The sequence below is a fragment of the Mauremys reevesii genome, linkage group 15, assembly GCF_016161935.1.
Source record: "Mauremys reevesii isolate NIE-2019 linkage group 15, ASM1616193v1, whole genome shotgun sequence".
Classification (NCBI taxonomy): Eukaryota; Metazoa; Chordata; order Testudines; family Geoemydidae; genus Mauremys; species Mauremys reevesii.
In genome coordinates this window covers 4674263-4699732 of record NC_052637.1, presented here as the reverse complement: position 1 = coordinate 4699732, position 25470 = coordinate 4674263, and the positions used below count along the sequence as shown (strand labels likewise).

The 25470-nt window shown below is 47.8% G+C and overlaps 1 pseudogene; it reads right to left on the bottom strand.

Annotated features, from left to right (window-relative positions):
• Window positions 1-17862, bottom strand: part of LOC120383895 — a 379520-nt pseudogene extending 361658 nt beyond the window's left edge.
• Between the last annotated feature and the right edge of the window lie 7608 nt (window positions 17863-25470).

Genomic DNA, 25470 nt, shown 5'->3' with positions numbered 1-25470 from the left:
TCTTAAAGGTAAAAATTCCCAATTTTTTCAATCTCTCCTCATGCTGAGTCTCATTGCCTCTCTTTGAGCTCCCTTTTCTTCTTCGCTACCCTTTCTGAGATGGGGTGAGCGGTACCCAAAACAGAACTCCAGATGAGGGCAAACCACTGATTTACATAATGGCTGTATAATATTCCCATGTCATTCACCAGACCATTTTTATGGATTCTCATATTTTGTTTGACCTTTTCCCCAGAGCTGCGCAGTGAGCAGAGCGTTTTGTCAAGCTGAACACAGTGAATTCCCGGTTGCATTACTGAGCTGCTGATGCACTTATTTTCAAACCCTGTAATGTGAATGAGTTGTTCATTTTTTCCCCTCCATAGTACGTTAATTTAGCACCAGTGCACTTCATATCCCACCATGTTTCCCTTTCACACAGCTTGGGGGTGGGGGGGCTGTAGGTCCCTCTGAATGGCCTCACAGTCTTCACTGGACTTGAATAGCCAACCTCAGCTGTGGCCCCCTGGAAGAAGAATCATTCCTCACCGGGACCACTCCCAAAATCCCGTGGGCATCCCTCTATTCCTCTCCCACTCCCTAACCTTACCCCTCCCAATATCACTCCGCTCCTGCCCCATCTTCCCCAAGGAATTCCAGAGCCCACACTGGCTCTCTCTGGGTCCTTACTGGCTTCCCATACAGCTTGGATCCTGCCGTGTGTTTGGGGGGTTGCAGACAGTGTGTGATGGGGTCTCTGTATTCCTGTGACCAATTGGTCTGTGTGTGCAGTGAATGTGCTAACCCCTGCTAGCTGCCATGTACCTGTGCTACGGCTAGAGCAGCAGCAGCAACTGCTGCTGTTTGGGCACATGCAGCCCTGTTAGGGCTTCTGAAAATTGAAATGAGCAGCCTAGACATTAACCTGGCCCTGGCCCAGTCCCCCCACCCTCCCTCCCTGAGCCTCCAGCCCCATCAGGGACGCTAACAGCATCTCGCTGAGACTCCCCTGAGCTGCTAGTGTGCACAAACGAACTCAGACACCCAAAATCACACTGTTGGCCACACAAACCTTTGAGTCTTTTCCCTTAGTCCAGAGCCGTCCCTGCCCCAAAGAGCTAGTGCAAAATGTTAACTGCATGAGAAAAAGGGATGGGAAATCTCAGGGCAGGGGAGCTTTGGATATCGATGCAATAGGAGCAGTAGTTACCTGGGCAGACGATGTTTCTTCTCCAGTCTGAAACCAAACACAGAGAGAGGGATGAGAACTCAGCTGAGCAAATGCAGGAACACCAGGGCTCTGGGATGAAGAGCAGCTGGTTTAAGCTGAACCCAGGCAAGAGCAAAGTGATTCAGAAGCAGGGACACATTTTGAAGAACTAGATGAGACTCTCTCCTTCATTCCATTGAATTTCTACAGCCCCATTCACCAAAGTCAAGGTGCAAAGACTCGGGTCCTATGGGACCCTTCACTAGGCCTAGGTGACCAGGTAGCATCAGTGTCTAAACATCTCAGCTCACTAGGAAACTCTGCATCTTCCTGTGGGCAAGGGTCTGGCCACAGTGATCCCTGCCTCTGCCACCGCCAGGCTGGGTTACTGCAGATCACTGAATCCACAGCTGAGTGTGAAGGCTCCAGCTGGTACCTAATGCAGCTGCCGGCCTTCTCCAGGGCTTAGGCCACAGTGACACATCAGGCCCATGTTCCAGTCCCTTCACTGGCTCTCAGTCCCCTTCTGAGGCCAGTTTAAGGCCTTGGTTTTAATCTGCAAATCAATTAAAGAATCCAGCCCCAGGGGAGGTTGTTTGTGAGATGTCCAGGTAGGAGGCTACAGAGGCAGAGCATTGTATGGGGGCACCCAGGTTGCAGGGTGGGGGTGACACAGCCACCCCTTAGTCTGGATTGTACCCTGGGTATGTCACAGTGACACCCTATATTAAAGCTCACTGGCTAAGCAGAGGATAGAGATGCCAAAACCCAGTGAAAATCAGAGGGGGTGGGGACAGGTGTTCTTGCCTGATGCTATGAATTCCGCTTCGAGAGCCCTAGGTACCATTGGACCCTCCCCTCCCATCTCCCGTGCTTGAAGCCAGAGCTGATTAGACACCATGGAGATCCCTTGTTTCAGTTCAGTGATTGTAAAACCACTGATGAGCAGGTTAGGAGCCAGGTCGTAGAGCTAGTGTGGGGACAGGGCTGCAGTGAACATGGAGATGCAGCAGCAGCCACAGCCTGCTGGAATCCCTGGGTAGTCGTGGAACCTCAGAATGCAGCCCTGCAGAAGTGGCAGTGGGGGTCCAGCGGCAGCCGTGAGAACAGCAGTGGAGCTGAGCAGTGGCAGAGGTAACAGCCCCAGAAAAACCAGCAGAACCAGCGGCAGAGGCATCAGCCAGTGGTGGCAGAGACAGCAGCCACAGTGAGCCAGTTCCAGGGGCAGCAGAGGCCGTGCTCGATGTTCCTCACCCCTTTTCAGGGATGGGAGGCAGTGAGCAACCAGTGGCAGAGGGGCCGACTTACCCTCTGGCCGGTGGGTGCTCGACCCCATGCTCCGCCCCGGGGCCCTGCCCGCACTCCACCGCTTCCCCCAAATCCCGACCCCACCTCTTCCCATCCCCTTCCCCAAGTCCGTGCCCCACCTCATTCCACCCCGTTCCCGAAGTCCCCGGCCCCACCCTGCCTCCTCTCTGAAGTGTGCCGTAATCCCATTCCTCCCCCTCCTTCCCAGAGCACCCTGAGTGCCATGAAACAGCTGTTTTGAGACAGGCGGGAGGCACTGGGAGGGGGAAGAGTTGGTCAGCGAGGCTGCCAGTGGGAGAGATGCACTGGGGGGAGGGAGGACCTTGGCTGTGGGTGGGTGCAAAGCACCCACTAATTTTTCCCCGTGGGTGCTCTGGGGCTGTTGGCACTTAGGGCCAGTGGTGACAGTGATAGCAGCAGCAGCAGGCCAGTTGCAGAGGTGGAGGCAGCAGCGGATGCATTGCTCAATGCCCCCTCCCTACACTTTTCAGGGGTGGGAGGTGAAGCCATGTGAGGGCACCTCTGAACTCTGGGTCTTGGCTGATTGACAGCAACCACCTGTGAGTGGGCTGCAGTAGAGGGAGAGGGCAGTGGTGTGTTACAGGTCATTTGTTCATTGGATTTTCACAGGGCAAGGTGGGAAACTGAGGCAAAGGACACTGCCCAATGTCCTGTGGGGTGGGGGTTTGCTAAGGGTTACATGCTTTGGAATCATGGCCGTGTTTTCCCAAAACAATGCTGGGGTCCCTTTGCCTTGTATTACAAGTTTTCTATTGTTACACCCAGACTCAGGGTGGGTGAGTGGGAAGTTTTGTCTCTTATCCTGTGTCTACACCAGCACTTCTGTCAAAAAACTTTTGTCAGACAGGATGTGAAAAGAGCACATCCCTGACCTACATAAATTTCACTGACAAAAGCACTGGTGTGGACAGTGCTATGTTGGTGGGAGACACTCTCCCAGCTATGTAGCTACTGCCGCTTGTTGCGGGGGGTTTAACTATGCTGGTGGGAGGTCGGCACAAAGTGGCTACACGGGAGTCCTGACTGCAGGGCAGCTGCAGTGGTACAGCTGTGCCGCTATAAACCTTGAAGGGGCCACTGTATAGTCTTAAAGAGGCCCAGGAGTTAAATTTCCCCAGATTATTGCGTGGGGTCTCAAGTGTTTTCTGGTTTGTGTTGCTAAGAGGAACCCTTGACATTGAACCCAGCCCGTGTTGCTGCTGACTCCATCTGGCAGAAGGGTGAAAGATCGATAGATCCAGAGAACACCACAGGAAAGGCTGCATTTGAGAAATAGAAACACTTACCAAGTTCTCGTTTAAGATCATCTAGGTAAAACAGAATCAGAAACAAACACACACTAATTAAGTGCTGCTCTTCTAGGATGAAATCAGACCCAGCCTCCCATTATACAGCCTCTCCCTCACAAACCCATATCCAGGCTATGGGCAGGGAAACTACTAAGATCTGGGGAGAAGAGTCTCTTTCCAACCCACAGGCAAGGCATGGAGCACCTGCAAAGTCCCATAGGATGTGGCTACACAGCAATTGAACAACCTCAATTGACCCATGCCAGCTAACTAGGCTCACAAGACATGGGCTGGGGGCCTGTAAAATTGGGGTGTAGACGTTTGGGCTCATTTTGTGTCTACACTAGAGTAAAGTATCAAAAAATAACTGACTAGCTGCATGTACTTAGTTCTGAAAGTTTTGAATTCCCTAGGGGATTAGGGCCAGATTTTTAAAGGTATTTAGGTTGCTAACTCTCATTGATTTCAATTGGCATTAGGTGTCCAAATACCTTTAAAAAGCTGCCCTTAGAGCCCAATCCCGCTTCCTTGCATATTACATGTTCCCATTCACTTTGCTGGGAGCGTTCGGTGTGCACGGAATATAATATCAGGCCCTAAAATTATCAACATTATTCTGTTAGTGATGTGACTTGTGCATTTAGTGTTTGATCATACACGCATTGAAATCAAAGGCACAGCTCTGATTGATGGTAGTGGTGCAGCATCAGGGCATTCATGTTTTTCTCATTTAAAAAATAAAAAACGAGGAGACAAATTTGTACAAAGTTTTCCTTGTTGGAGAAATGGGCACAACACTTACTGATTTCTATACCACGTTTCCCTAAAAACAGAAATAAATATATATTACTATTAGGAGCATTTTTCTCTTGGATATACAGTTATCTGAGTTTTGTGAAAGTTGAACGTTGTATATAACTTTTCATATTACCTGTTGGGGTGAAATTTATCAGGGTTAATCTCATCCCAATTTCCTTTTAACATTAAATGAAAAAATGAACAACTCCTCCTCAGATATAATTACACACAAGATCCACGTTGGACCAAATTATTTACTCATCAGCTGAGGGCACAGAGTCCTCCTGGTCCCCCATATCATGGTGCCTCCAGCATCATGTGGATTTCACCCTCAGAGAAGATACATTGCAAAGAACATTTTCTTTCTAATTTCCTCTTACCCACATACTGAATACTTATCAATACATTATCACTGATATTTCATGTGATTTTCAAATTGATCTCTCTTTAATAATAATCATCATAAATAATAAAACAGCAAACAACTTAATGGAAAAGGTTCTATGTGGAGAAAAATTGAACTTACTGATTTCTCCAAGATGTTTCCCTAAAGAAACGAAATAAAGCAAACAGATGTAAATACAAGTTATTTAAGAACATTTTCAGTTAATGGAGATTTAAAGGAGTGTTTTCATGATAAGAACATCTGGCTCCTAAATACCAAACATTTCATTCATGTTTTACTAACCATGTGGCCACACTAGAGTTCAGTGTGCGACAGTAACTGATTGTTTTCAAGGATTTACAATTCTGAAAGTTTTCAATTCTTTATGGAATTAGGGTCTGATTTTTCAAGGCATTTTGGAGCCTAGCTCCTACTGATTTCAGTGAGAGTTAGCTGACCACATCCCTTTAAAAATCTAGACATTAGAGCCCAGTCCTGCTTCCTTGTATTATCTCTCACATTCCTATTTGCTTTGCTGGGAGCTCTGGGGGTGCAGAACGGAATTTCTGGCCCTCACATTATCAGCATTATTGTTTTAGAGATATGACTTGTGCATTCAGTGCTTAATCCTACACTCACTGAAATCAACGGCAAAGCTCTAACTGATGTTAGTGATGGAGTATCTGTGCTTTCATCTTTTTCTGGTTAAAAAACTTCACCCAAAAAAATCCATAAACAAACAAAGAAATACCCTTTTGAGGAGACAAATTTGTAGAAAAGTTTTACTTGTTGGAGGAAAAAGCATGACATTTTACAGATTTGTATATCCCATTCCATTAAAAATAAACAGAAATAAATATAAATTCTTATTAGGAGCATTTTTGCCTTGGTTATACAGTTGTCTGCATTTTGTAAAAGTTGGACAGTGATTATACAATTCATGAGCCTTTGCTGGGTTTCATGTTCTCAACACCAGGAGAAAAAGTTTTCCCTTCTCCATTTCTGACTTATTGTTCCTCGCCATTAACTCAGGTTAAGGCTCAGAGCTCATGTCTTCATGTCAGACCCCTCTTTTCTACTGTTGTATATTTTTTTAATATTAACTATTGGGGTGAAATTTGCCAGGTTTTGTCTCATTCCAATTTCTTTTTAACAGTAAATGAAATCACAGACAACTGCTCCCAAAATAAAATCACAACAATCATTATGGGGGCCCAACTCTGTACAAAATATTTACTGATCAGAGGAGGGAAAGAGACCTTAACTAATTCCCAAAGTCCATGGGGACTGAGGAGGGAATAATTGCACAGCTGGATGGGAAGTGGGCAGAAAAGAGTGAGGAGTGGAGAAGGTTTTGGCTCAATCTTCCCTCAACCCCTTCCCCAAATGCTCCATTCAGCTTAACTGAGGCAGTTCTGGGGGAGAAATATTCTGTGCCTGTAAAGGGCTGGTGTAGATCACTGCCTCCTGGAGCAAATGGGAACCTTAGTAACGTTTCCTTCCCTGTGCTGCTGGGGGGAGCGCAGTGCAGGTCTGTGCTTCCCCTGCTTGGCCTAGTGTAAAATTTCATTCTTCCCTTTTTTCATTTATTAGAAGAAAATTCTTGTTAATTTCACTAACATTTTCCCTTGTGACATTTACCTTTTATTTTAAATAGATAAAGAGTGAGGCGAATGAAACAAACAAACAAAACCAGGAGAATCACACTCAGAGTCACCATCCCTGGATTCACCCTCGGGAAAAAGAAATCTGAAAAATAAACCCCAGAGGATTTGCATTAGTTTGGAAGCAGGAACAACACCAATTTTTTCTCTATTGCACATATCTACGTAAATAGTCCCCAGCAGGATGTATGTGAGATAAGAGTGAAAACATGACCCCCTCTCTGCTTCACAAAACACCAAAACCTGATTGTAAAAATTATTCCAATCAACAGAGTTTGAGCTCTGATTAACCTGTGAATGACCAGGCCTGGTTTGATTCATGGTATTCAGAGCTTCATTGAGTTCAGGGGAAAATTCTCTGCTCACAAAACCGCACTGACTTCAGTGGAGTTATGGCAGCAAACAGTTTGGTCCTCACTGTTCAGCAACATTCAGAAATTGTAAGAGTATTTTAGTGAGTCACTAATAATTTCCCCGATTATTTCAATGAATTATAATTGCAATTAAGCCAAACATTAAGTGCTGAAAATTGATTCATCTTCTTTTGCCCTTTTTGTGTTTACAGCATTTAAATCATCTAACCAGGGTGGGCATTTCAAACATGCCTAAGGCCTTCTCCACACAGGATTTGTGCACTGGTTTAGTGAAACTGGTGTAACACTCATGCAGTCATAGTTACACTGATTCCACAGCTGACCGCATAACAGGACTGCCCCAATTTAACTAAACTGGTTGACAAAACTTTAAATTGTAAATCAGCTGAATAGTGTCCTTTATCCATTTAGTATCAATCAGTAAGGAACTGACTTAAGCTAAAAACATAGGACACTCTGAAACTGAAATAAAAGCATTCAAACAAGGGGTTTCATCAATAACTCAGTAGATAATCAGTGCAGCTTGTGTGTGTAAGGCAAAGTGAACTATGAGCACAACTCCCATTGAACATCAATGGAAACAAGCCCACATCATTTGGTGACATTTCACTTACTGAAAAGGTAGCAAACAAACCATAGTGTAAAAATTGCTACAGTCACAAAATCACTGTGGGGAAGTTAAGTTTTTAGGAACAAACTCTTTCAAGGTTTGGTGAATATTTCTTCTCAAAATCATACTCTTTTTTTAAAGTAAGAGTTTCAGGAGTATCAGAGTTAAAATTAAATGTACATGAAACCCAAAACTCTGATAAATCTGAATTTTCAAAATTAAGGCAATCAGGTTGCCTGAGTTGTGACCTGTTAAGGTATCAGTTTCTGAACTTCTTTGTTTTTATGTAGGTTGTAAACTATGCACAACAGATGCTTCAGATCTTTGTTTCCTATGTTTTGTTTTGTTTCTGATTAAAGTGATTTAAGCGTGTGGGTTTAGCTGGTAATTGACCTGCTATATAAACGATTGATTCCTTTTCTTGATTGAGAACGGTGTTCCTGATCCAACAGGACAGGTTCTGGTTTGAATGTTCTTTTATAATAATAGAATTTTCTGTTTCAAACAGGCCACTATCCCTTAGGGATTTTGCTTCAGACAGTGATGGTAATTCTTGCCCACTGCGATCTCTCCATAGCACCTTGGGCTCTGGGTACCACCCAGCCGATTGACAAACCACCCGGATCCCTCCATCCTGGTGACGCTCCACAGAGATGAGAGGATTGGACCCCAAAGCTAGAAGAAAAATTACATAAATGTGAGACAAATCAATGAGTTAACTTAACAGCTAAAAAGATGTGTGAGAGATTGTGGATCACTTACTTCCACTAGAGATCACTTGATCACATAGAAGGGATAAATGAACACTGGAATTTCTGAATTCCCAATACGCATGGACACAGGAAAAGATGTGAACAAATATTTAAAATAATTTCACTGAATAAGTGAGAGATATTGTCCTCTCCACCCAAGAGCAATGGAGCACTGAACACATTTGGAAATCTGGTCACTTCATTTAAATACCTAGTGGGATATGAATTTTTCAGAAAGCCAGTTTTTAGTATATTGGATAGACATTTTGTTTGTTCTATTTTTAAACAAATAAATAAATCTAACTGGCTCCATGGTTCCTGTGTCAGAGCAGCAGGGGACAAATGCTCGGACTCATCCACTAGCGGTAAATACATAATGTCTCCCTCCCTCACCACCATCTTTATGTGGCCTCAGCCAATCAGAAAGCTACAACTGATTTTGACTGCACCCCAACTAACTACCCTGTAGTGACGACATCAGAAGGCCTATAAACCTGGCAGTCCCACCTTAGCCTCGCCTCAGCATGACTGCAGAGAAATTGGAAGACTACAGGCTGTCCACACTTGAAAGGCTACAGCAGCACAGCTTCACCGCTGTGGTGCTTCAGTGGAGACACTGCTTACATCAACGGCAGGACTTCTCCTGGTGTCATAGGTAATACACCACTCTGAGAGGCAGTAGCTGGGTTGACAGAAGAATTCTTCTGTTGACCCAGTGCTGCCTGCATGAGGACTTAGGTCAGCTTAGTTTTGTCACTCATGGGGAGTGTATTTACTCTAAAATAATTCACAAGTTGCCAGTCACAGTTGTTGCAGTAGAAAAGAACAAAAACTGCAGCCCAGACTAAGATAATGCAGACAAGAGCAGCTGACCTGCTATCTTCAGTTCCAACAGGGCTTCTTCATAATAAGGGCCGTCTTGAACAAAACAGTTGTATTGTCCTTCATCTGAGCGTCTGATATTAAGAATTTGCAAGGAAACATTCCCATCCGTGATGCCAGCTTTCAAAAGCTCTGTCCTTCCACGATAGTCTGGCATCTGCTTTCCATGCTGATCTTTTCCTTCATGATACTGGTGAACAACTGAAGTGAACTCAGATCGGAACCATCTCACCTCCATGTTCTCAGCGCTCATCCTGGGGAACAGGTGACAGGGTAACACAATGGCCTCACCCACAATGGCAGCAACAGGGTGACTAGGACCCATCACTCTGAACTGGGCTGTGAAATACACCAAAACAAAAAGAGAACAAGCTCAGGGGGAAAACATGCTAGAAACAAAAAAGACAGTAGGTTCAAACTTTCCAAAATTTCAGCCTGGGGCAGACACCTGGCATGCAAATTTTCAACCTGAATATTTGAAATTTGGAAAAGTTACAAGCAACTGAAAAAGGTATTTATAGTAGAAAGTGACAGGCCAGCTCAGGTATAGGTGTCACTGATAATGCCCCTTATATTAATTTGACATGCCACAGGGCCATTTCAGTGCCCCGTGACCGGACAGTGTGACCTGAGTATATACACTGTATACCTGAGCTCTGGTCTGTTCCGGCCTTCACTATATTTCTGATGTGATTCTCAGTGTTGGTTCTAATATGAGAAGGGTGAAAAGATGAAATCCTGACTCCACTGAAGTCAACAGAGATCACCTAGAACTTCACCCTAATGTTTTGGGACCCAGCTTCTTTGGAGACCACCACCTCTCACCTCGTATGAGGACACCATTTTCATTGAGATTAGTTGAGGTTCTTGAGTTTTCCTCCTTTGCCCCCTCCACCTGTTTTTAGTGAGACGGGGTCACTGCCAGGACATTTTCAGTACAGGGTCTTCAACTCTGGGACTGACTTGCCTTGGCCCCACTGACCCCAAATCACTTCAGCTTTAGGCCAGGTTGCCTTGGTGTTTGAAAAAGGACTGGGTCACAGAGGGTGCAAGCATGTGAAGTAGGATGCTCAGCATGACCAGAGGTGTGTAGGGCAGCCCACAGTGGAAATGCCAACATCAGGGAAGGCTGCAAAAAGGAGAGAAGATTCTCCGAAAACTGGTAGTTTACACTATAGTTAGATTCACCAACCAGTCACAAAATGTGCTCCTGACCCCTACACTGGTTATCTAGAAAAGAAATCACACAGCCCCCTTTACTGCATTCCAGTCTCTGGCTCCCAATTGGCAAATAGGTTCACTACAGTGAGAAGTTACTTAAAAACTCTATTCACTTTACAAAATGTTTTTTTAATTCTCCAAAGGACCAGACACATTACCAGATCAATACCAGTTTGAATCTTACCCAAAATACCATGCTGCTAGCCAATCCTTTAGTATCTAAATCTAAAGGTTTTATTAGAAAAGAAAAGGAATGAAAAAGAAGAGTTGCTAAATGGTCAAAGCAGTCAGATACTTTCATATATACACACATATATACAGAGAGAGAGACTTCAGAATCCATATATCAGGTTCTTAGCAGCACTGGTGAATTTGCTAGCTTGCAAAGTCCCTCTGGAACACATCCAAAGCTTGGATGGGTCTGTCAGTCCTTTGTTCAAAGCTTCAGTTTGTACGGAAGTTACTCCAGAAGTGAGAAGCAGGATTGCAGACAAAATGGAGAAGATGCAGCTGCCTTTTTATATCCTTTGCCATGTGGCATGTACACCCTTTGTCCCAAACACAAACTCACAGCACATGGGCATGAAAAGGTACTTGGAGACCCCTGTCCAACGGCATGTCCCCATAGGCAGCCAAACTCCCCGTCCCACTACACTTCCTCCTCCGCCTACCTCCCAGCACTTGCCGCTGCCACACAGCCGTAGCAAGCTCTCGGAGGGAGTGGGAGTAGGGTGGCATGCTCAGGGGAGGAGGCAGGGAAGAGGCGGGTCTGGGGTGGGGATTTGGGGAAGGTATCGGAATGGGAGCGGGGTGGGGATGGGGGAGGGGCAGAGGAGGGAAATCAAGCACCCACTGGCACCAGTAGAAGTCGGCGCCTATGCGTGTCCCTACATATCCTGAAAAACAACAAGGAGTCTTTAAGGGTATGCCTACACTACAAGAGTAGTTCGATTTAACTTAGGTCGAATTTGTGGATTCGACCTTATGAAGTCAAATTTGTATATCCACACTAAGGACACTAATTCGACATTGTGAGTCCACACTAACGGGGCAAGCATCGACATTGGAAGCGGTGCATTCTGGGCAGCTATCCCACAGTTCCCGCAGTCCCCGCTTCCCATTGGAATGCTGGGTAGAGCCCCCAATGCCTGCTGGGGGAAAAATGTGTCGAGGGTGGTTTTGGGTAACTGTCGTCATTCAACCGTCACTCCCGCCCTCCCTCCCTGAAAGCGCCGGCAGGAAATCTGTTAGTGCACTTTTCTGGTCAGTGACAGCGCGGACGCCACAGCACTGCGAGCATGGAGCCCGCTGCGATCATCGCTGCACTTATGGCCGTTGTCAACTCCTCGCACCTTATTGTCCACCTCTTCCACAGTCAGCTGCTGAGAAATTGGGCGAGGAGGCTCCGGCAGCGCGGTGAGGACATGAAGTGTCAGAGTGGAACAGACCTCTCACAAAGCACGGGATCCCACGCCGCGGAGATCATGGTGGCAATGGGTCACGTTCATGCTCTGGAACGGCGATTCTGGGCCCAGGAAACAAGCACGGACTGGTGGGACCGCATAGTGCTGCAGGTCTGGAATGAATCACAGTGGCTGCGAAACTTCAGGATGCGTAAGGGCACTTTCCTTGAACTCTGTGACTTGCTGTCCCCTGCCCTGAAGCGCCAGGACACCCGGATGCGAGCAGCCCTGACTGTGCAGAAGCGAGTGGCCATAGCCCTCTGGAAACTTGCAACGCCAGACAGCTACCGGTCAGTAGCGAACCACTTTGGCGTGGGCAAATCTACCGTGGGGGTTGCTGTGATGCAAGTAGCCCACGCAATCGTTGACCTACTGCTCTCAAAGGTAGTGACCCTGGGAAACGTCCAGGTCGTCATAGATGGCTTCGCCGCGATGGGATTCCCAAACTGCGGTGGGGCTATAGATGGGACTCACATCCCTATCCTGGGACCGGCCCACCAGGCCAGCCAGTATATTAACCGAAAGGGCTACTTTTCAATGGTGCTGCAAGCACTGGTGGACCATAGGGGACGTTTTACCAACATCTACGTCGGGTGGCCGGGCAAGGTTCATGACGCGCGTGTTTTCAGGAACTCTGGTCTGTTTAGACGCCTGCAGGAAGGTAGTTTCTTCCCGGACCACAAAATAACTGTTGGGGATGTGGAGATGCCTACAGTGATCCTCGGGGACCCAGCCTACCCGCTAATGCCCTGGCTCATGAAGCCCTATACAGGCGCCTTGGACAGTGACAAGGAGCTCTTCAACTACCGGCTGAGCAAGTGCAGAATGGTGGTGGAGTGTGCTTTCGGACGTCTCAAGGGGAGATGGAGGAGCTTACTGACTCGCTCGGATCTCAGTGAAACCAATATCCCCATTGTTATTGCAGCTTGCTGTGTGCTCCACAATCTCTGTGAGAGCAAGGGGGAGACCTTTATGGCGGGATGGGAGGTTGAGGCAAATCACCTGGCTGCTGATTACGCTCAGCCAGACACCCGTGCGATTAGAAGAGCCCAGCGGGAAGCGCTGTGCATCCGGGAGGCTTTGAAAGCTAGGTTCCTCAGAGAGCAGGGTAACCTATGACTGGCCAGTCTCTTTACAGAGAAGCTGAACCTGCCCCTGTTTCAGTTACTATTAACTTTTTTCAGCGGTTACATACCCCGTTCACCAGGTTTCCCCCCTTCCAACAGACGTTTAAAAATAAAGTTATTGGAACATTGTTAATTAACAAAGTTTTCTTTACTAACGAATTCACGTTAAAGGGTTCAAACAGGGACGCAGACTGTGGTGGGTACCGTGTGCAGTGATGTACAGACCGCTTCTACACTCGAGGACTGATAGGCTCCTGCTCCTACAGCGGTCTCTGGGGGGAGGACGGTTACAGGAGGGTGTGCAGGAAGGGGTGGGTTTGCAGGAAGGGGTGAGGGGTGTGTGGGAAGGGTGAGTAGGTGTAGGGGGATGATGGCTCTGGCTGGGGCTCAGGGCATCGGAGAGGCTCATGGCTAGGTTGGAAGGGCATGGTAAGGGCAGCCTGCCTTGCCATTTGTGGATGCCAGGCGCTCGGACCCTGGGGCAGCATACACCTCCCAGACTGACCTGGGGCAGCAGACACCTCCCAGAGTGACCCGGGTGCCTAGTGACTGCACTCTGTGTGTGACCTGCTGTTGATCCTGCCCCCATGTCTGTGCCCCGGTAATGGTGGCTGTCCTATGCAATTAACAAACCCCTCCCCCCCCTCACACAAAGTCTTCTGCAAAGAAACATGACGGAAACAGTAATTAACAGCAAACTATTTTTAATACTCAACTACACAGTTGGGGGATGAAACTGGGATTTGGGATTGGGTGAGCCAGGAAGGGAAGCAATTCTCATACTTTAGGGAATGAGAGCTGTTTGGTACATGAGCGCTCTGCTGGGGTGGAGTGACAGTTTTCACGGCCCCTAGTGCCCCTCCTTCTTGTTATTTTGGGTGAGGGGGGGACAGGACTTTGTGGCGGGGGAGGGCGGTTGCAGATACAGTGCAGGGGGGCTCTTTCCTCCTGCCTGCGGTCCTGCAGAACATCCACAAGGCGCCGGAGCGTGTCTGTTTGCTCCCTCATTAGGCCAAGCAGCGTTTGAGTCGCCTGCTGGTCTTCCTGCCGCCACCTGTCCTCCCGTTCGCTGTGTGAGCGCTGCTGCTGAGAGAGGGTCTCCCTCCACTGGCTCTGCTGGGCCGCATCGGCTCTGGAGCAGGCCATCAGTTCAGCAAACATCTCGTCCCGAGTCTTTTTCTTTCGCCGCCTAATCTGCGCCAGCCTCTGTGAGGGGGATGCCGGGGCAGGTCAGGAAACAGCCACAGCTGTGTGATGGGAAAAAGGAAGTGATTTGCTTGCAAAGATACATGTTTGCGAACACTGAACACAGTCTACTCTGTCTCTGTGAACAAGACCATACACGGCACCTATCTCATGCGCTCTCAGGACAAGTTCGAATTTTCGGCATTCGCTTTCATTGCCTGGGATCTTGCACTGGAGATCAGACAAGAGGGCAGGACAGCAGAATCCGTGTAGCAGCCAGGCCTGGTAAGCCGTAAAGTTTAGGCTGCTTAAAAGTTAATGTATAGCAGTGCCCTCCTGCTGCAGGCAATCTGGAAAGCATAAACTCTGACCCTGTTCCACCCCCTCGCTGCTGTCCGGGAAAGATCCTTGTCTGCTTCCCCTCTGCAGCCTCCACCACGTGGCTGTTAAACGACGCTTATTGTTATGCAAAGGAAAAGTGAAGCATTCCCAATAATAACATTACACTAATTCCCCTAATTAGATGCAGCAGTCGCCGAGCGAGATCACCCTGAGGCGGGTCACTAAGAGAGACAGAGAGCGCATGCTGCGTGAAACCCTGCATAGACCGGGGCCCTATGCTGCCATGCTCGTCGAGGCAATGCTCCCACTGTACGTGAGGATAGCCTGGCGTGGAAGAGTGTGCTTCCACGGAGCACCCAATAAGGCATCTCTCCCCAGGAACCTCCTGCGGAGGCTTTTTGAGTACCTCTATGAGAGCTTCGTGGAACTCTCCCAAGAGGATTTCTGTTCTATCCCCATATGCACTGACCTTCTTTTCATATAGTTTTTATTCCTGTTTTTTAAAAAATAAATGTTTACATGTTTATAGCACTTACCGACTGATCCTTCCCCTGATTCAGAGTCCGGGTTAACGGCCGGGGAGGGTTGGTAGGGGATCTCTGTGAGGCTGATGAAGAGATCCTGGCTGTCAGGGAAAGCAGTATTGTAAGTGCTGTCGCCTGCCTCTTCCTCCACAAACCCTTCCTCATCTTCCCCATCCGCGAACATCACCGAGAAACTGCCCGTCGATACTATCCCATCCTCAGAGTCCACGGTCACTGGTGGGGCAGTGGTGGCAGACCCACCGAGAATGGCATGCAGTGCCTCGTAGAAGCGGCATGTCTGGGGCTGGGCTCCGGGGCGTCCGTTTGCGGCTTTGATTTTTTGGTAGCCTTGTCTCAGGTCCTTGATTTTCACGCGGCACTGCGTTGCATCCCGGCTGTATCCTCTGAGTGCCATGGCTTTGGAGACTTTCTCGTAGGTCTTTGCATTCCGTTTTTTGGAGCGCAGCTCCGAAAGCACAGACTCATCGCCCCACACAGTGATCAGATCTAAGACTTCCCGGTCAGTCCATGCTGGGGCCCTCTTTCTACTCTGAGATTGCATGGACTCCTCTGCTGGAGAGCTCTGCATCGCTGCCAGTGCTGCTGAGCTCGCCCCGATGTCCAACCAGGAATTGAGATTCAAAATGGCCAGACAGGAAAAGGAATTCAAATTTTCCCTGGGCTTTTCCTGTATGGCTGATCAGAACATCTGAGCTCGGACTGCTGTCCAGAGCGTCAACACAGTGGTGCACTGTGGGATAGCTCCCGGAGCTACTAAGGTCGATTTCCGTCCACACATAGGCTAACTCGACATAGCCATGTCGAATTTAGCGCTACTCCCCTTGTCGGGGTGGAGTACCAAATTCGAACTAAAGAGCCCTCTAGGTCGAACTAATTAGCTTCCTGGTGTGGACGGTTGCACGGTTAAATCGAATTAACGCTGCTAAATTTGACATAAACTCCTAGTGTAGACCAGGCCTAAGGTGCCACCGGACTCCTCGTTGTTTTTGTGGATACAGACTAACACGGCTACCCGATACTTGTCTACATGTCCTGTTGATTCATAGCCCCAGGCTTCTCTCAATGGCTCATTCTACAGCAGGCTGGATACTGCTGATGCTGGTCTGTCTGGGGCTGTCACAGCACAAGTCTGAGACACAAATATACCACACATATTTATATCTCACCCTGCAAAGATGATACAGACTATAAACAAGCTTATATTTAGCAAATCAAACCTTTTCCACTGGTACCTTACATAGAATCATAGACCTGGAAGGGACCTCGAGAGGTCATCAAGTCCAGCCCCCTGGACTCACGGCAGGACCAGCACTATCTAGACCATCCCTGACAGGTGATTTTTAAGAGCTCTTAAAAATCTCCAATGATGGAGATTCCACAACCTCCCTAAGCAATTTATTCCAGTGTTTAACTTCCCAACTGTCAGGGTGATATTTCCTAATGTCCAACCTAAACCTCTCTTGCTGCAGTTTAAGCCCATTGCTTCTTGTCCTATCATGAGAGGTTAAGGAGAACAAGTTTTCTCCCTCCTCCTTATAACAAACTTTTAGGTATTTGAAAACGGTTATGCCCCCCCCCCCCAGTCTTCTCCTTTCCAGACTAAACAAACCCAGTTCTTTCAATCTTCCCTCATAAGAAATGTTTTCCAGACCCCTAATCATCCTTGTTCCTCTTCTCTGGACTCTCTCCAATTTGTCCATATCTTTTCTGAAATGTGGCACCCAGAACTGGGCACAAGACTCCAGTTGAGGCCTAATCAGCATAGGCTAGAGCGGCATAATTACTTTTCCTGGCATATCCTGAATAAGATTTATTGTGATTTTGTAATATTGGTATCAATGCCATTATAAATGGTCACTCATATTCCATACAGCCTCACACTCAGATACTATGATGATATAAGTACCTAGATGGATAGAGAAACTGAGTTGCCTCACATGCAGCAGGTGGAGAATTACTCCTCCAGAAGGGTTGAGGAGGAAGTGGAGACTTATTTACTGATATTGAGCCAATCTGAAATTTGTTGTAGGGGTTGGTTTGGGATTGGTTTTTTTTTTTTGGTTGGTTGGTTTTGGTTTGGGTTTTTTTCAGTTTTGTACAAAGGAGTGGAATAGGCATGATTTACAAATCACTACAATGAAACAAATCCTACAAGCAGCAGCAGGACCAGAGGGATTCCTACCTGATTCCAGCTTGTGAATGTGATAAATAATGAAGAAAATGATCAAATTAGGCAGAGAGGCGCTCACTGCAGAGCTAGGACAGAATGAAAGAACCTTCATCTTCACTGTAACTTGATCTGGACAACAGGACAGAGAAGAGAAAAATATTTTACTAAAACTTGCATTCAAATATGATGTGTTAGAAAAAGGAACTATTATCTGCAGTTAGTGAATTGAACTGATTGTTTCTGGTCACCATGTCCTTCAAGATTTTAGAGCTGGTAGATCTCATCCTCTCACACCTTGTTTTTAAAGACCATTTCAGAGTGGAAAACAAACTTTCCTGATTTTTCAACTCCGAACTGGTTTCTCAACTTTGAATGGACGAGTCATTGAATTGAGCTAGTTGGGTACATTGAAATGAATAAAATATTTTCTCTGTACCTGCAGAACAGGCTATTGCTGTCAAAAGCTGGGTGAGCCCTTCAACAAATTCAGCTTCCAGGTGCTTAGCCAGTGACTGCCACTGCTTCATTGATCTGGTTTTCTTTAAAACTTTTGAAGCAAACATATACGGCTTGAATGTTATATATATATATGCCTTAGCATCAGCTGTCATAATTTTAATCTGAAAGATAAACCAGTATTTAATTTAAATTAAAAAAATCCAAGTGAAAGAAAAGCCTCTGATTTAATTTTTTAAATCATTTTTTAAAGATCAATTTTCATCCACTCTGAGTGTCTAACATTTCCTTCAGACCCTTATTGCCAAAGAACTACAGCACTTTGATGAATTAAATTAATAGAGGTGATACACTGGTTTGTGTAGATTGGATGAATTATTGCAGAAAACTGAAATTTGTTTGTGCCTTTCAAAAACAGAGCAGCAGCATTGCCAAACCCAGGATTCAAAAGTCAGTGTAACCCACACCCTAATGTGTTAGATGTGTGTGGTCTTGTGTGGTCTTGTGTTGTCTGCAGTGGCACTTGAACATTTTTTACAGTGGGGGTGCTGAAAGCCAGTGAAAGTGCCCCCAAAATTTTTACCTCATGCCCCCTTTATGCCTGTTCACGCCCTCCCCTCAGAGCTGGGGCTGGGAGCAGGGCTGTATCTCCAGAAGGGTGGGGCACAGACAGAGGTAAAGGGACTGAGGCTGGGGCCACAGCTAGTGGTGGGCAGGAGTGGATCCCCACGTGCAGGGCCAGGATCGGAGCCCTGGGACCAGGAGTGGAGCCCCACATAAAACCTGGGGACACTGCACCCCCCCCAGCCCTACTTCCCACACCTATGATTGTCTGGTCTTGTAGCTTTGATTAGCTATAAAACTGCATAATTATGGGAACATATACAAGCTGTACATTTTTGTGGGCGGGGGTTGTGCTTTAGAATATTTGTTGCTTTATGAAAATCAATATAAAAAAATCCCCCCCAATGCACACACATTAAAAAAATCACAAATTGGGTCAAAAAAGGTATGTGATTGACTTAAAAAAATCAATATTTTAAATATACATTTTGAGTTCCTATTTTTTGCCATTTGGTTTCTGAGCCTTGAGGGTACACTCAGTCTTATACTTTCCTCTGCAACTATAAAGGCCCCCTGTTCTTGAGTAAAATTCAGCAAAACAAAGACATTCCTAATTCCACAAGCTGTAAAAGTCTCACGTTACATTGCTATGAAAACAAACTGCAACGTATTTGAAGGTAAATCATTTTGAATGTAGTTGTACTGTAAAGTTTCCACAAAGAGAGAAACAAATGATCACGGGATTATTTACTCCTTGTGTTTTGAACAATCTGTCCCCGCAATAAGTATCGGGTATTAGACGTTACAAACAGCCCTTCGTAAGCAAAATTCACCCACCTGGTTGGGTCTTTGGGGAAGTTTAAAATCTCCCGGGTGTGGCCAGACTTCACCCCTTTGGCTGGGACCGTGACATGGTCATTGACTGGTCCCGTTTCTCACGCATGTTGCTCAGCTAATTCTGGCGATCAAAGAGCCACAGTTCTGTCTCGTGACTTTTCCGTAGACTGTTGTTATAAGAAACGTGGTTTTATTCCGAATCGATAAACCTGCGCTCGGATCGCAGCGTTCGCCTGGGGGAAGTGAAAGTAACACTGTCAATTGCCTCGCCGCAAACCCTGCCACGTGGGGAGGGTCGAGTCTTCTCTTAAAGAAACTGCCCCGGTCCTGCTGCACCGCGAGTGTGTGGGAAACAGGAACAGAACTAAACAAAACGGGCTTTGGTGTTGTTCTTGGGGGCGGGGCGGGGCGCGTTGCCATTTAGTTTATTAGATTCAGCAAAGGGAGGAAGCAGATTCTCTTTGAAATCATGACTGGATTCAGGTAACAAGGACACAAGAACAACTGACTCAGTCATGAATTCAAAAAGGAAGTTCCCGTTTCCCACTGAAGATCGTGACCTTCCAAAACATCCAGATCATCAGAAGTTATTTGCTGTGCTCAGGGGCGGCTCTAGGCACCAGCGGGCCAAGCGCCCGCTTGGGGCGGCATCCTGGGGAGGGCGTCATTTGGCTCCGGTTGAGCTCCCGCCGGCATGCCTGCGGCAGGTCCACCGGAGCCGCGGGCAGCGGACCTGCCGCGGTCATGCCTGCGGCGGGTCCCGTCTTCCCGCGGCTCGGTTGAGCTCCGCAGGCATGACTGCGGCAGGTCCGCTCGTCCGGGCTCCGGTGGACCTGCCGCAGGCATGCGGCGGGAGCTCCACGAGCCAAATACCGCCCTCCCCAGGATGCCGGAGCCGCGGGAAGAGGGGACCCGCCGCGGGACTGGGGAAGGGCGGCGCAGCGCTCCGCGCTGCTTGGGGCAGCCTACTTTGTAGAGCCGCCCCTGGCTGTGCTGTTGCAGCCATGTTGGCCCCGGTCTATTACACGGACAAGGTGGGTGATGTGAGATCTTTTATTGGATCAACTTCTGTTGGGAACAGAGACGAGCTTCCCAGCAACACAGCCCTAAAGAAGAGCTCGGTGAAGCTCCAAATCTCATCTCGACCAACAGCAGGAGTTGGTCCCATAAAAGATTTTATCTCCCCCACCTGGTCTAAGTTAATCAAAGCTCAAACTTCTGAAAACCAAGAAATACAGAGTTAAGGTCCCAGCCAGTGCAACGTTAACCCTGCCCCCATGGGGCTGTCACTAGTCACTGGGAAATGATCTCTATGCCCCCCAGCTGGATTCCTGGTGTGAAGTATCAGAGGGGTAGCCGTGTTAGTCTGGTTCTGTAGAAGCAGCAAAGAATCCGAAGAAGTGGGTATTCACCCACGAAAGCTCATGCTGCAAAATGTCTGTTAGTCTATAAGGTGCCACAGGATTCTTTGCTGCTTCTGGTGTGAAGTATAGCTAGACCAAATGGTGGAGGAATTACTTGGAGCAGCTTGGGAGAGCTGTGACTCCAAGATGAGGGGATAGGAGATTAATTTGAGAGTTTCATGCTGTCACACGGGGGCCACATCTTGCCAGAGCCCATGGCCCTCCCACAGCCCCCTGGCCACTCCTGGCTCACCAAGGCACTGTTGCCGGCACAGAGGCCCGAGGACAGCAACAGGGGTTCGTTGCCCAGTGTGCTTCGCTCCAATAAATACACCAAGGTGGAGAAGCAGACAAAGTTTATTTGAGATCTCAAAGCGGGATGCTAGGAGACAGACACGTCTCAAATCAAGCCCACAACTACAAACAGCTTTTTTTCTTTTTATACATAACTTTAACTAAGGGCTTGGCTACACTTACAAATTTGCAGCGCTGCAGCAGGGTGTGAAAACACACCCTCTCTAGTGCTGCAAATTGCAGCGCTGCAAAGCACCAGTGTGGTCAAAGCCCCAGCGCTGGAGCGCGGCTCCCAGCGCTGTCCGTTATTCCCCACAGGGAGGTGGAGTACGGACAGCGCTGGGAGAGTTTTCTCCCAGCGCTGGTGCTTTGACTACTCTTAGCGCTTCAAAGCGCTGCCGCGGCAGCGCTTTGAAGCGCTAAGTGTAGCCACAGCCTAAGCCTTTTTTATTCCCCCCCACTCCCCCTCTTCCCCCACCTTTTATTGCAGTTGCAATTACATTAAGCAGTTAAGTCATACTTGGCGGCAACCAGTTTAGCTCGTTAGTAACTCTTCTGTGAACCGTTATATTGTCTTACTTTCTTTGATCTGTTATTTTGCCCATTAGCCAGGAGCAAGCAGGCCTCATTATAGCAGGCCTCATTATTACCTTCTGGTACAGGTGTTGCAACTGATAACCATTCTCTGTTGCTGGCCTGTTAGGTTGATTAAAGTTCAAACATGGACAGGTTAGACATGAAATAACTTTGGTTCATTCAGGCCTAGGGCAGAAAGGCTTCATTGACACTTGTGGTCTTACACCCTCCCGAGTTACCTAGTTACCTAGATTTATGCCTAATGACACCAACAGCACCATTTCAGAATTTTTTCGGGAGGGGCGGGGGACAACTTTAACCATCATTTCAGGCAGGGGTAAAAGTAAGTAGAGGGACTTACCAGTACACCGGGTCCCTCCTGCATAAGGTGGGGGGTGGCTCTGCCCCCCCCCCCCCAAAGGGGAAAAGCCTTGGATGGAAGGGGCGGGACTGAGGAACAGACTCTCGCAGCCAGCCCTTCATGGCTGCCACTGCCACAGCGATTGGGAGCCCCGAGCCCTTTTAAATTGCCAGGGTGCCCCCTGGGCAGCTGCCCCTTTTGCTTCCTCCAATCGGCGGCTCCGCCGGTAGGGTCTGGCAGCTACTGGACCCTACCAGTAGGGCCGCCGATGGGGGCGAGCAAAAGGGGCAGCGATGTTAAAAGCTCAGGCACTGCTTTGACGTTGCCATGTACGGGCTGGTACTGGCAGCTAGTTCTTACTGGTACGCTGTACCGGCACGCACCAGCCCACTTTCACCTCTGATTCCATGAACTACGTAGGCACCTGAAAACTCTAGGTTTTTTGCAGATAACTTAGGAATTAGCTGACAGGAGCACTGTATCTAATTCCTATATAAAGGAAGAAAATATATATATATACAAACTGCAATTAAAGCCACATTTTGAGTTTTTATGTAAATTTAGAAAAATCAGGAGATAATACAGCAAAATATTCCCAATCCCAAGACTTGAGGTATCAATTCTGGAGCTTTACACAGGTATCAGAAACACACGTTTGATACTTTGTACTCTATCTTTAGTAGAGATAAATAAAATCTGCTTAATTTCTCTAACAGACACATTCTGTGTTACTGCCATTATCTACTCTGGTTTAGTTAATTGTTTTTCACGACACTAAAAATGCATTTACTTCATTTTAACATAAATGATTAAGGTATTTTTTCTCTTTTATTAGGAACGGGAATTTATTTTTCTAATTATTTTGGCATTTATGTTTAGTGATCAGTCATGTCCATGACTCACTAACTTTTGACTCCACCATTGCTATTAGTATCAGACTCTGAACTTTAATTTTTTTATGAATTTTAAGTTATTTTACAGATAAAATATTCTTTGTAAATAAGCAACCTGCATCTGCACAGTGTCTAAAGTTATGTGTTTAGCTATTTAAAAAAAAAGAAAACTGGCACTGCTGAGGTGGGTAGAAGATAAATTTACATTCTAGGGGGATACTATTAGTGGATTGTACCACTTTAAGTAATGAATGAATGACAAAGCACAATATGCTAATACAAGTAATAATGAGAATTACTCCAGCCAGGACAGGTTAGGCATTTTAGAACTCACTACTCAAAGAATTAAATTTAAGCATAAGAGAGAAATAAAATTATGAAATGCACAGACCAGTCAACCCCCCCCCCCCCACCTCCCACCCCCCAAAAAATAACAGCACTGCAATCCTTCACCAGCTCTGAAAGAATAAAATTACAGAGAACATAGGTGCCTTGCTCATTTCAGCTGGAAGTAACAACAATAATACAAGAATGTGTTGGGGGGAGAGTGTGTGTATTGGGGGAGTGAGAGACAGTGTGATCGAGTGATCGAGCGAGCGAGCGAGCGCTGTCACTAAAGCCCAGCACTCACTAGTCCAGGGTGGACAAACTTTTTGGCCTGAGGGTTCCAAAACTGTATTGAGGGTAGGGTAGGGAGAGCTGTGCCTCCCTAACCTTATCCACCCCCTCTCACTTCCTGCTCCCTGACTGTTCCCCTCAATGCCCCTGAACCATCCAATCCCCCCAGCTCCTTATCCCCCAACCGCCCCCTCCCAGGACCTCACAGCCCCATCTAACCCCCCTGCTCCCTGACTGCCCCGATCCCTATCCACACCCCCAGCCCTAACTGCCCCCCCTGGGTCCCACCCTCTTTCCAGCACTCCCCCTCCAAAGCCCCTTTCAGAATGCCTCCCTGCGAACTTGGGCGGAGGACTCAGAAGGAGCAAGGGCAGCTGCGCAGCCAGAGAGAAGCGACGGTTTCCCCTTCAAATCATCACATCTCTCCGGCCAGCTGTGCGGCTGCCCGGTATCCTCCTGAGTCCTCCGGCCACATTCACTGTGCTCTCACTACACGCCCCTCCCGCCTGCTCCTTCCCTGCTCTCCCCTGCCCCCGCAGTGCAGCCCTCTCCCATGCTGGGGGCCTGGTGAGCTGAGGCTACAGGGGAGGGGGGACAGCAGGGGAGGGCCCGGGGGCTACCCTCCCAAGCTGGGAGCTCAAGGGCCGGGCAGGATGGGCCTGCAGACCGGATGTGGCTCGTGGGCCGTAGTTTGTCCATCTCTGCACTACTCTGAAGGCTTGTTCAGACGGCATCACCTCCTACTCCTCACTCAGAAGCAGCAGCAGAGACTCCTGTCCCCACACCCCAGATCAGCAGAGACAGGGTACATGGGTGGGGGAGAGGGACACCCCCAACATCACTCCATCCTATCCCCCACCCCTGGCCGCATGCTGTGCACAGCAGACAGGAGGATCCCAGGACCAGGGTGGTCAGGGGCGGCTCCAAGGCAGGGGGTGCGGGTGCAGGAGCAGTGGTGGCTGCAGACAGGAGCAGAGCAGCAGGGGGAGGAGGGGCACCCTGTGCCGGAGGTTTCCCCCCATAGAACGGTGCCCCTGGGTGGTCGCCCATCCATCTACCCCTAAGACTGGCCCTGACATCCAGGACAACATTTATCAAGAGCCAGTGGGCTCTAGTGAGTCACAGGAACGGCCCTGAAATCCACAAAGCTGAGTGAGGTGTCTGGACTCCCTATACAACATCCCTCTGGTCGGCATCTCCCATTGGCTGGCTTAGGCAGCTCCCTGCCTAGCACACTGGCTTCTGTGTCACCCATTCTACTTACATCTCCCCAACACTCAGGCTTTGTGGCTCACAGTGTCATTTCAGTGATTTTCTAGGCAGCTACTAATTAGACCCGGTGACGTTCAGCTTTGTAATACCTGAGTCCCTTCATGGATCCCGCTCTCTGGGTACGTCTACACTACAGGATTATTCCGATTTTACATAAACCTGGTTTAGTAAAACAGATTGTATAAAATCGAGTGCACGCGGCCACACTGAGGACATTAATTCAGCGGTGTGCATCCACGGTCCGAGGCTAGCATCGATTTCTGGAGCGATGCACTGTGGGTAGCTATTCCATAGCTATCCCATAGTTCCCACAGTCTCCCTCACCCTTTGGAATTCTGGGTTGAGATCCCAGTGCCTGATGGGGCAAAAATCATTGTCGTGGGTGGTTCTGGGTAAATGTCGTCAGTCATTCCTTCCTCCGGGAAAGCAACGGCAGACAATCATTTTGTGCCCTTTTTCCCTGGATTGCCCTGGCAGACGCCGTTAGCATAGCAACCATAGAGCCTGTTTTGCCTTTTGTCACTGTCACTGTATGTGTACTAGATGCCGCTGGCAGAGGCGATTCAGCAGCGCTACACAGCAGCATTCATTTGCTTTTGCATGATAGCAGAGATGGTTATCAGTCATATTGTACAGTCTACCATGCCATTGTAAATTTGCAATGAGATAATGATTACCAGTCCTTCTGTGCTGTACCATCTGCTGCTGTCATAGGTACCCCTGGCTGAGATCAGCTGGGGGTGCAAAAGACAAAAATGGGAATGAATCTCTCCTTTATGGTATCAAAAAATAGAATCAGTCCTGCCTAGAATATGGGGCAAGTGTACTAGAGAAGCAGTGTATTAGAGAACCAGAGAGCACAGCGGCTCAA